Raw genomic sequence first — 7,559 nt, 5'->3', positions numbered from 1 at the left:
TTAATGTAGAAGCTGAGAATTCCTGTGTAATCCTGACTTTGGTTGCATGATACTTAAATTGTTTTCTTTTTTTCTTGATCACATGCAGTATTTTCTGCTTGACCTGAAAAGTCTAGAATTTTGGCTAAAATATTCCTTGGAGTTTTCAATTTGCGACCTCTTTTAGGATGTGATTTCAGTATTTTTTAATGAATATTTTACCCTCTGGTTCTAGGCTATCAGGGCAGTTTTCTTTGATAATTTCCTGAAAGATGCTGTCCAGGCATTTATTTTTATTTTTTTAATCATGACTTTCAGGTTACCCAATAATTGTTAAATTATCTCTCCTAGATCTGTTTTCTAGGTCAGTGCTTTTTCCAATGATAGAATTATTTAATGTTTTTCATTCTTTTGATCCTTGATGTTTCATAGAGTCATTAATTGTTATTTGTTCAATTCTAATTTTTAAAGAATTTTTTTCTTCAGTTAGCTTTTGGACCTCCTTTTCCATTTGACCAATTATACTTTTTAAGGAGTTGTTTTCTTTAGTGGATTTCCCCCCATTTGACCAATGTTATTTTTTGAGGAATTGTTTTCTTCAGTCAACTTCTTACATGCCTTTCATTTCTTTTCCCAATTTTTCTTTTACCTTTCTAATTAGACTTTTAAAATCCTTTATGATCTCTTCCAGGAAGGCTTTTTGGGTTTGAGAGTAATTCATATTCCCCTTTGTGATTTCACATGTAGACATTCTAGCAATGTTGTCTTCTTCTGAGTTGTATTTTGATCTTTCTTGTCACCATAGTAATTTCCTGTGGTCAAAATTCATTTTTGCTTCTTGCTCATTTTTTTTTTTTGCCTATTTCATGACTTTTAAAGTCAAACTCTGCTCCTGGGACAGTCACTGGCTATGTGCACTGGGGCATCAAATATCAACAGGTTGCTCACTCTTCTGGATTGGCCCAGCCTAGTTGCAACTGTTGTTGTCTGGTTTCCAGAGCTGACAATTTTCCTTCCGTGCTAGTGCTGGAGAACTTTCAGTTGTCCTACTCTACCACTAGTCTGCTATGTCAGGCCTTCATTTGCTTTGCGCTTTGACTGATCTTTTCCTCTCACTGGCTTGCCCAGATTACATCTGCACTGGGCTGTGTTCCCCTTTTACTGAAGTGAGACAGAATTTTCATGAAGTTTTTCTAAGTTATATTAAGCTAGAAAGTTGTTCCACTCCATCTTTCTATAGATTCCTTCATTTCCTTCATTCCAGAATCCCTTTAGAGACTTGATTTAATGTTGTTTCTGAGGGAGACTGGGGAGAGCTCAAACAACTTCCTGGCTTCTCTCCATTATCTTGCCTCTGCCTCCCAAACTAAGTCTTAATCTCCAGTTTTAAAGATTTATTTTGGCATTAAGCACTGAATAGGAAATATATGTTATTTTAGAGGTTTCTATCTCTATTACTTCATTGGGTTAAAATAACTGCTTTTTTACATCATGATAAATAATTTGTTTTCAAGAAAGAGAAATACTTTCCAAAGGAAATGCTTAAGTAAAAATTATGTGTTGAAGTGAAAAAGACCTATTGTTTGATTTTTAGAAGCTCTGATAATTTTTCTCAATAATTTTATTGCAATAATTTTTGATTGTATTGATTTTTTTATGTGTCAATACTTTATTCTGGCATAAATATTGGTAGCTGAAAAATGCAATGTATTTAGATTAGTTCCTTTGTTTTCCCCTTTGATCTGTGGAAACACCTCCACCCCCAACAGAGCTAATCTGTCCAAACTCAAGTCCTTAAAAACTATAGCAGCAAAACAAAGCAAAGGAAAAAGAAAACAGCAGATGAAGAGGATCTGGGGGTGGAGCATCACTTATTGTGGATCACTGAGTTGCTGAACAATAGCTTCTTCTTCTACTTTTTCCTTTTCTTTCCTTCCTTCTCTTCAGAGAGGAGGTCTGAGGAGACCAGGGTGTCCATTTTTGGGAAGGCTACTTCAATCCCTTGGCTGAAAGAATTCTGGAAGCTGGGCACAGTTACATGGTCTGAGTTGTCACTTTCCCCATCTTTGTCCACAGGGGCAAGAAAAACTAGAGTGTTCTCATTTTGGGGAGGCAATTTTGGGCCACATATCTGCCTTTGCTTTATCAACCCTCAGGATCTAGGCAAAGGAAGGAAAGTGAGACTCTTCTTCCAGGCTCCCAACACAGAATGAAGGGTTGCAATGACCATCAGTGGGTGAAAAAGAAGCCAACATAGAGTCTTCAGGGGACCTTGGCCTTCTGCTAAGAGGAGACTGTGAGAAGGAACCGTGGTTCTCAGTGCTGCTGAGAACCAAAGAGGGATCGGGGAGCAGGCACTAGACATAAGAGACTGCTGGAGATTCTCTAGAGCGATGTGAACTTCAAGATACTTTCCCTGATTCTTGTTTTCTTTCATCTTGATGTGGAGATCTCTCTGCCTCTCCTCCCAGATCTTTTTCTGCCATAGCTGCCACCTCTTCTTGATGTCATCTGAAAACATTTTCAGAGTTTCCTTGGAAATGACAGGGGGCTGCAGAGCCAGTTCATAGATGCTGAATTCACAGGTGAGAGGCAGATGGCAGAGGTAACGATGGTACTGTCGGACATCTTCTAACATTCAATAGCCAGCAGTCTCCACCACCATGGCTGCGATCCTCTCGGGGTTCTGCTCCAGGCTCCCATACTCCTGCACAAGGCAACACACATTCACAAGATGCAGAAACATGTACTGTCTATCCTCCACTTGATAGAAGTAGTAGCAAGGAGATCTATTCAAGGATCTGGTACCAAGCATGGCCTTGGTCTCCTGCTGACTGACTTTGCTGCAAGTGATCCCTTCTGTACCATTTTCAAGCAATATCTCTGAGGTGCTACCACCCCAGACTCCAGCTCAGCCACCGCGTCTTCCCCTTCCCTCAAGTGGGGAAAGGAACAGGAGGAGGAGGAGAAGATCCTCTGGGGCAAGGTTCCACAATATCTTCATGAAAAGCATACAGATACTCCAGAATACACTGGGGGCTGGGCTGGAGCAATGGCTCTTTGTTCAGAGGTGCTGCTATGAGGACTGACTCTTCCATTGTTGTTACATTATCAGTGACCTGGTCCTTCTGGCTTTTTCCAATCCTGACAGAGCTTTCTCTCATGCCATGAGCTCCCGTAGGGTGGTCTCGACAAAGCACGCCTCAGTATAGGGCATCTCTTCAGCCAGCTGCTGCTCCAGGGTGGCCTTCTCTTCTAGAATCACTCTCCATAGCACTTGCCCCATGGAGATCAACAGGAGTGTGTGGGGTTGCTGCTGTCCTTTGGTGCTCCAGCCCCCAGAAACTGAGGAGGAGCTGGAGGGCCTGCTGTGCTTGTCCATTTCAGGGGTGGTGCTGCTGCTGCTGGGTGAGCTGTGAGGAATCAACTGAGACCTCGAGGGCAATGGCGGGGGCGATTGTGAGCCAGGCTCATGGCATTGGGGGCCAGCAGCACATGGCAGGGATGGTGGCAGAAGTTCTAGGCCTTCATGGCGACATTGTCCCTTCTTCCTTCCTTAGCTGCTCAATTGGGGTGGGTCCTGAGCATGGAGGGCTCCCAGGTTTAGGGTGGCTCAGGGCGGATGCAGCTCAGGCCTGGCTGTGAAGACCAGCAGCAGCACTCACATGTCTTTGCCTGTCCTGGAGGAGCGGGTGGAGTGGAGACGAGGAAGGGAAAGGTGGATGGGGTGAGGTGGGGGGACCACGAGGCACTCCTGCCAGCAGAACACTCTCACTCTCCCGCTGCGGGGAAGGGGAGAAGGCAGCTGGGATAGGGGTTGGAGACTTGCCTCGCCTGAGGGCGCAGGCACAGGCCCAGCAAGTCCAGGAATGGTGGCGAGTCACCAAACGGATGGTACTGATAACAACTTTATCCATCCCTGCTGTGACGAGTGAGACTTGTCTCTCTGAGGAAAATCATGTCGTGATTCTGACTTTTCTTTCTGAATTTCAGTTAGTTTGTTGTGTCTTTGGGCCAACTTTCAACGTGTGCCTCAAGAAAAACGTTGGCAGCCACAGCTCAATGGGAGTGACATTTGAGTATGTGATTTTCTATGATGAATCTCTTATTGTTACCAAAGTAAGATTATTGTCAATCCTTTTTATCAAGGATATGTGATCATTGATAACTGAATCTACCCCAAGCTATCATGATTGGAACTTGCTATTTAAGATCTTATGGGACCATAACTGATATTATTATTAGTCTGATTGCAGGTATGATCGTCAAGGAATGTTATTAAGCCAACGATCCATGATGCCAGCAACCCTATAAGGTTCCATGAACTGAAGGTTGAATTCTCATTGTTGTTTTTTGCCCTTCATTTTCCAAAAGTACAATATTATCAGGAAGGTGATGACATGACTTGCATGTGAATTGGATTTAAGTGAGGGAAAGCTGTGGAGAGTTATCAGTCTCACTTTCTCCTCCAGAGCTATCTGGGTTCAGGGGCCAGATATAGATCAGAATGATTAGAGTTGGTCCCTGGAGTTCTCTGTATTGGGTGAGGTAGGATTATCCTGACTCATTTTCCCTAGTATGATATTTCCTTTTTTTTTAACCCTTAAGAAATGGCAAAGTTCCTTTAATGACTCATTCAGAAATAAAGATCATATTTTCAAAAACAAGTCAACTTGTATTGAAAATCCTGTCTTTTCCTTTATCCTCCTTCCTTTCTTAAGTCTACAAATTTCTATAATCAGGTTAGGTGATCACCATAAACACAATATTAGATCTTTATCTGATATCTTAACCTGGGAGCACATTTCTATCACTGTAGTTAGATACATCTATAGTTAGATAAGATTTGAGATATTGAGTCTAGAATTTTAGTCTTTCCAATATTCTGAACAATTAAGTAGATGAGTACATACATTTGTCATCTCTCTGTTCCTAGTTACATATTCCTATGTAAGATAAAGTCCTTTAATCCCACAATGGTATGAGGATAATTAAGCAATGACGTAAAAACTTGTGAAACTAATGTATGAGTGTTATTTAGTGAGGTTAATATCAGAACTGTTTTCTATTCTGTTTTAATGAAAAAGATGTCAAAAGAATTGCTTGTGTTCTCTCTTATAAGAGCCTTAAAGAGACAGCCACTTAAAAAGATGACCTCTTTTACTAGAGGTTATTTTTTTGAACATGACTAGAAATTGAAAATGTTGTATTTTAAACAACCTATTTTATAAATAATAATTTATTTATTTTGAGATTGATTACATAATGTGTTTACACATTCCACCCCAACTCTTGTTTTCCCTTGGCATTTTTATTGTAATTAATTTTAGTTGTAGCTTATATGGCAACTATGAAGAGAACTCATTCTGTTATTAAAGGTCATTTTATACAAAGTGTTCATTTTTTAATTCTTAGCAGAGTCATATCCTCTTAATGGGGGAAGGAACAATGTCATGCATGAAACACGGATTCAGAGTTCTCCAGTTGTTCAGTTTTTATTTGAATTTCTTGGATATATCAACATGACAAATGACTAACCCAATAATGTCAATTCTCATCTTTAAAAGATTTTCTATTTTGATTTTCTATCAGTTTCACCTGGTTATTAGCAAAATAAATTTAAATTTGTGTTGATATCAATTTTATAATAGATTTTTAGCAGAGAAGAGGATCTCTACAGGTGACCTGAACTGGAGAAGCCAATCAGCTGGAAACTGCTCTGAGACCACACCCAGACTAAAGTGCAGCATCAGGAGATGTTTCTAGGAACCAGATGGATATAGATGAAACTTCTGAATGTTAAGATATTACAGACCCATGAAATGGACAATCTAATTTAATTTTACTATTTACTTTTACCTTATGTGCCTTTTCTCTGTAAGATTTGTTTACCAAAGAGGACTGCTCCGAATGGATCATGTCATTACATCAATCAGTCTCTCTTTCTTTTCCCCTCACATTGTTTCCTATCATAAGACCCAGATTTGGAAATACTTGAAGTGTTTATCATGTCAGTTAAAGATTCTTTGAGAAGACTATGTCTCTCAATAGAATCAAATGGGAAAAATGAGAGAAATGATTATTTCTCCTTATATTAATAACCAATTACTAAATTAGGATTAAATTTTTCATTCCTATTTCCTCATTCAGAAAACAACCTATGTAATTTATTCAATCAGTCTTTGAAAGACATTGCTGATAGATGAGATTGTCCAGTTCCTCTGAGTATATGCTTCCCAATCTTGTGTGAAACTCCACTCAAACAGAAGACCTTATAAATCCAGTTTGGGCAAGATCTTGCCCTCAGGAATTAAGCTTCTGTCCCTGAAACATTTCCTGTAGTGACCCAGCTTATAAAGGGGAAAACCAGCCAGAGCAGTCTGAGTGTAGATTAATTCTTTCGTCCAGATTGCTGAAGGTGGCTGAGTCTCATAATTGGGTCATGTTCTCAACAGGTAAGCTGAAAACATTTTGCCCACATCCTCACCTTCGCACTGATTGTTAACCAATCAGAGTTGATTTCCACCTTTAGGTGCATTACTTTTTCCAAAGATTTTTTAAGCAATGAATGCTGTCCAGGGGCATCTTTGGTTTAGGAGACAAAACCATTGATCTATAAATTACTTGCTATCCATAATTAATAAATTCTTTATTAGTTACCCAGAAACTATGTCTCTTAGACTTTTCAGTAATCATAAGACTCAGAGGGAAAAATGATATTTTATTATGTAGTGGAGGATAGAAAATGTGTAAATTTGTTTTGCTTAGCTGTATGTGTTTATAATAGGACTTTTGCATTTCTTTTTCAGTTGGGGGAAAGAAATGGATGGGAGGGAAAGTAGACTTTGGATGATTTAAAGAAAATTTAATGTAGATAATTCTACATTTTAAAATGATGTCCCAATTAGTAAGGGCATGTTGGAAATGCATGCATCTCATTTAGTTCCCTTTTTTTAAGTTTCCTGTAATTGATGATTACACTTGTTCTAGTAATTACATAAAGATGCCACCAGCACTGATGCAATCTGTTTCAAAGGGGATAATTGCACCAGAGAAGCATATACTTTCTCCAGGGAGTCCTCCATCTCTCTCTGTCTCTGTCTCTGTCTCTGTCTCTGTCTCTGTCTCTGTCTCTCTCTCTCTCTCACTTTCCTTCTCCCTCTCCCCACACCCCCGACCCCCCCCCCCCCAACAACTCCCTTACGAATTGTCTGGTACAGGTATATAAATCCAGTTGGAAAACAATCCTTATACGCTTAGTACTCGAGCAAAGGTGAAAAATTAGCAACTGATATCTTTCACCCTTAGTATGCCCTGCTTCTCGACCCTTTTTCCTTACTTGCCCATAGGTGTCCTTTTGTAAATGAGTTTTGGAATATATGGTTTTGATACCAATACTTAAGGTAGTTACCTCTGGATTGTGAATTTTCCATTCTCTTAAAAACTTTCTTGACATCTTTCAGTTCTACTTCTATTCTTCACAATTGTATTCAAAAGAAGGCATTCATCCCAAATGGGTGAGTACAAAGACATTTGTCTTTTTTCATTTATTCAAAGCACTAGAAAGAACTTTTTGGGAT

The 7,559-nt window shown here is 39.5% G+C and overlaps 1 pseudogene; it reads right to left on the bottom strand.

Annotated features, from left to right (window-relative positions):
- Positions 1-1,846: 1,846 nt before the first annotated feature.
- On the bottom strand, positions 1,847-3,361 carry LOC140522711 (E3 ubiquitin-protein ligase RNF10 pseudogene; annotated as a pseudogene).
- Positions 3,362-7,559: the final 4,198 nt, after the last annotated feature.

The sequence above is a fragment of the Notamacropus eugenii genome, chromosome 2, assembly GCF_028372415.1.
Source record: "Notamacropus eugenii isolate mMacEug1 chromosome 2, mMacEug1.pri_v2, whole genome shotgun sequence".
Classification (NCBI taxonomy): Eukaryota; Metazoa; Chordata; class Mammalia; order Diprotodontia; family Macropodidae; genus Notamacropus; species Notamacropus eugenii.
The sequence above is the reverse complement of the archived record's forward strand: the minus strand, read 5'-3'. Positions and strand labels throughout refer to the sequence as shown.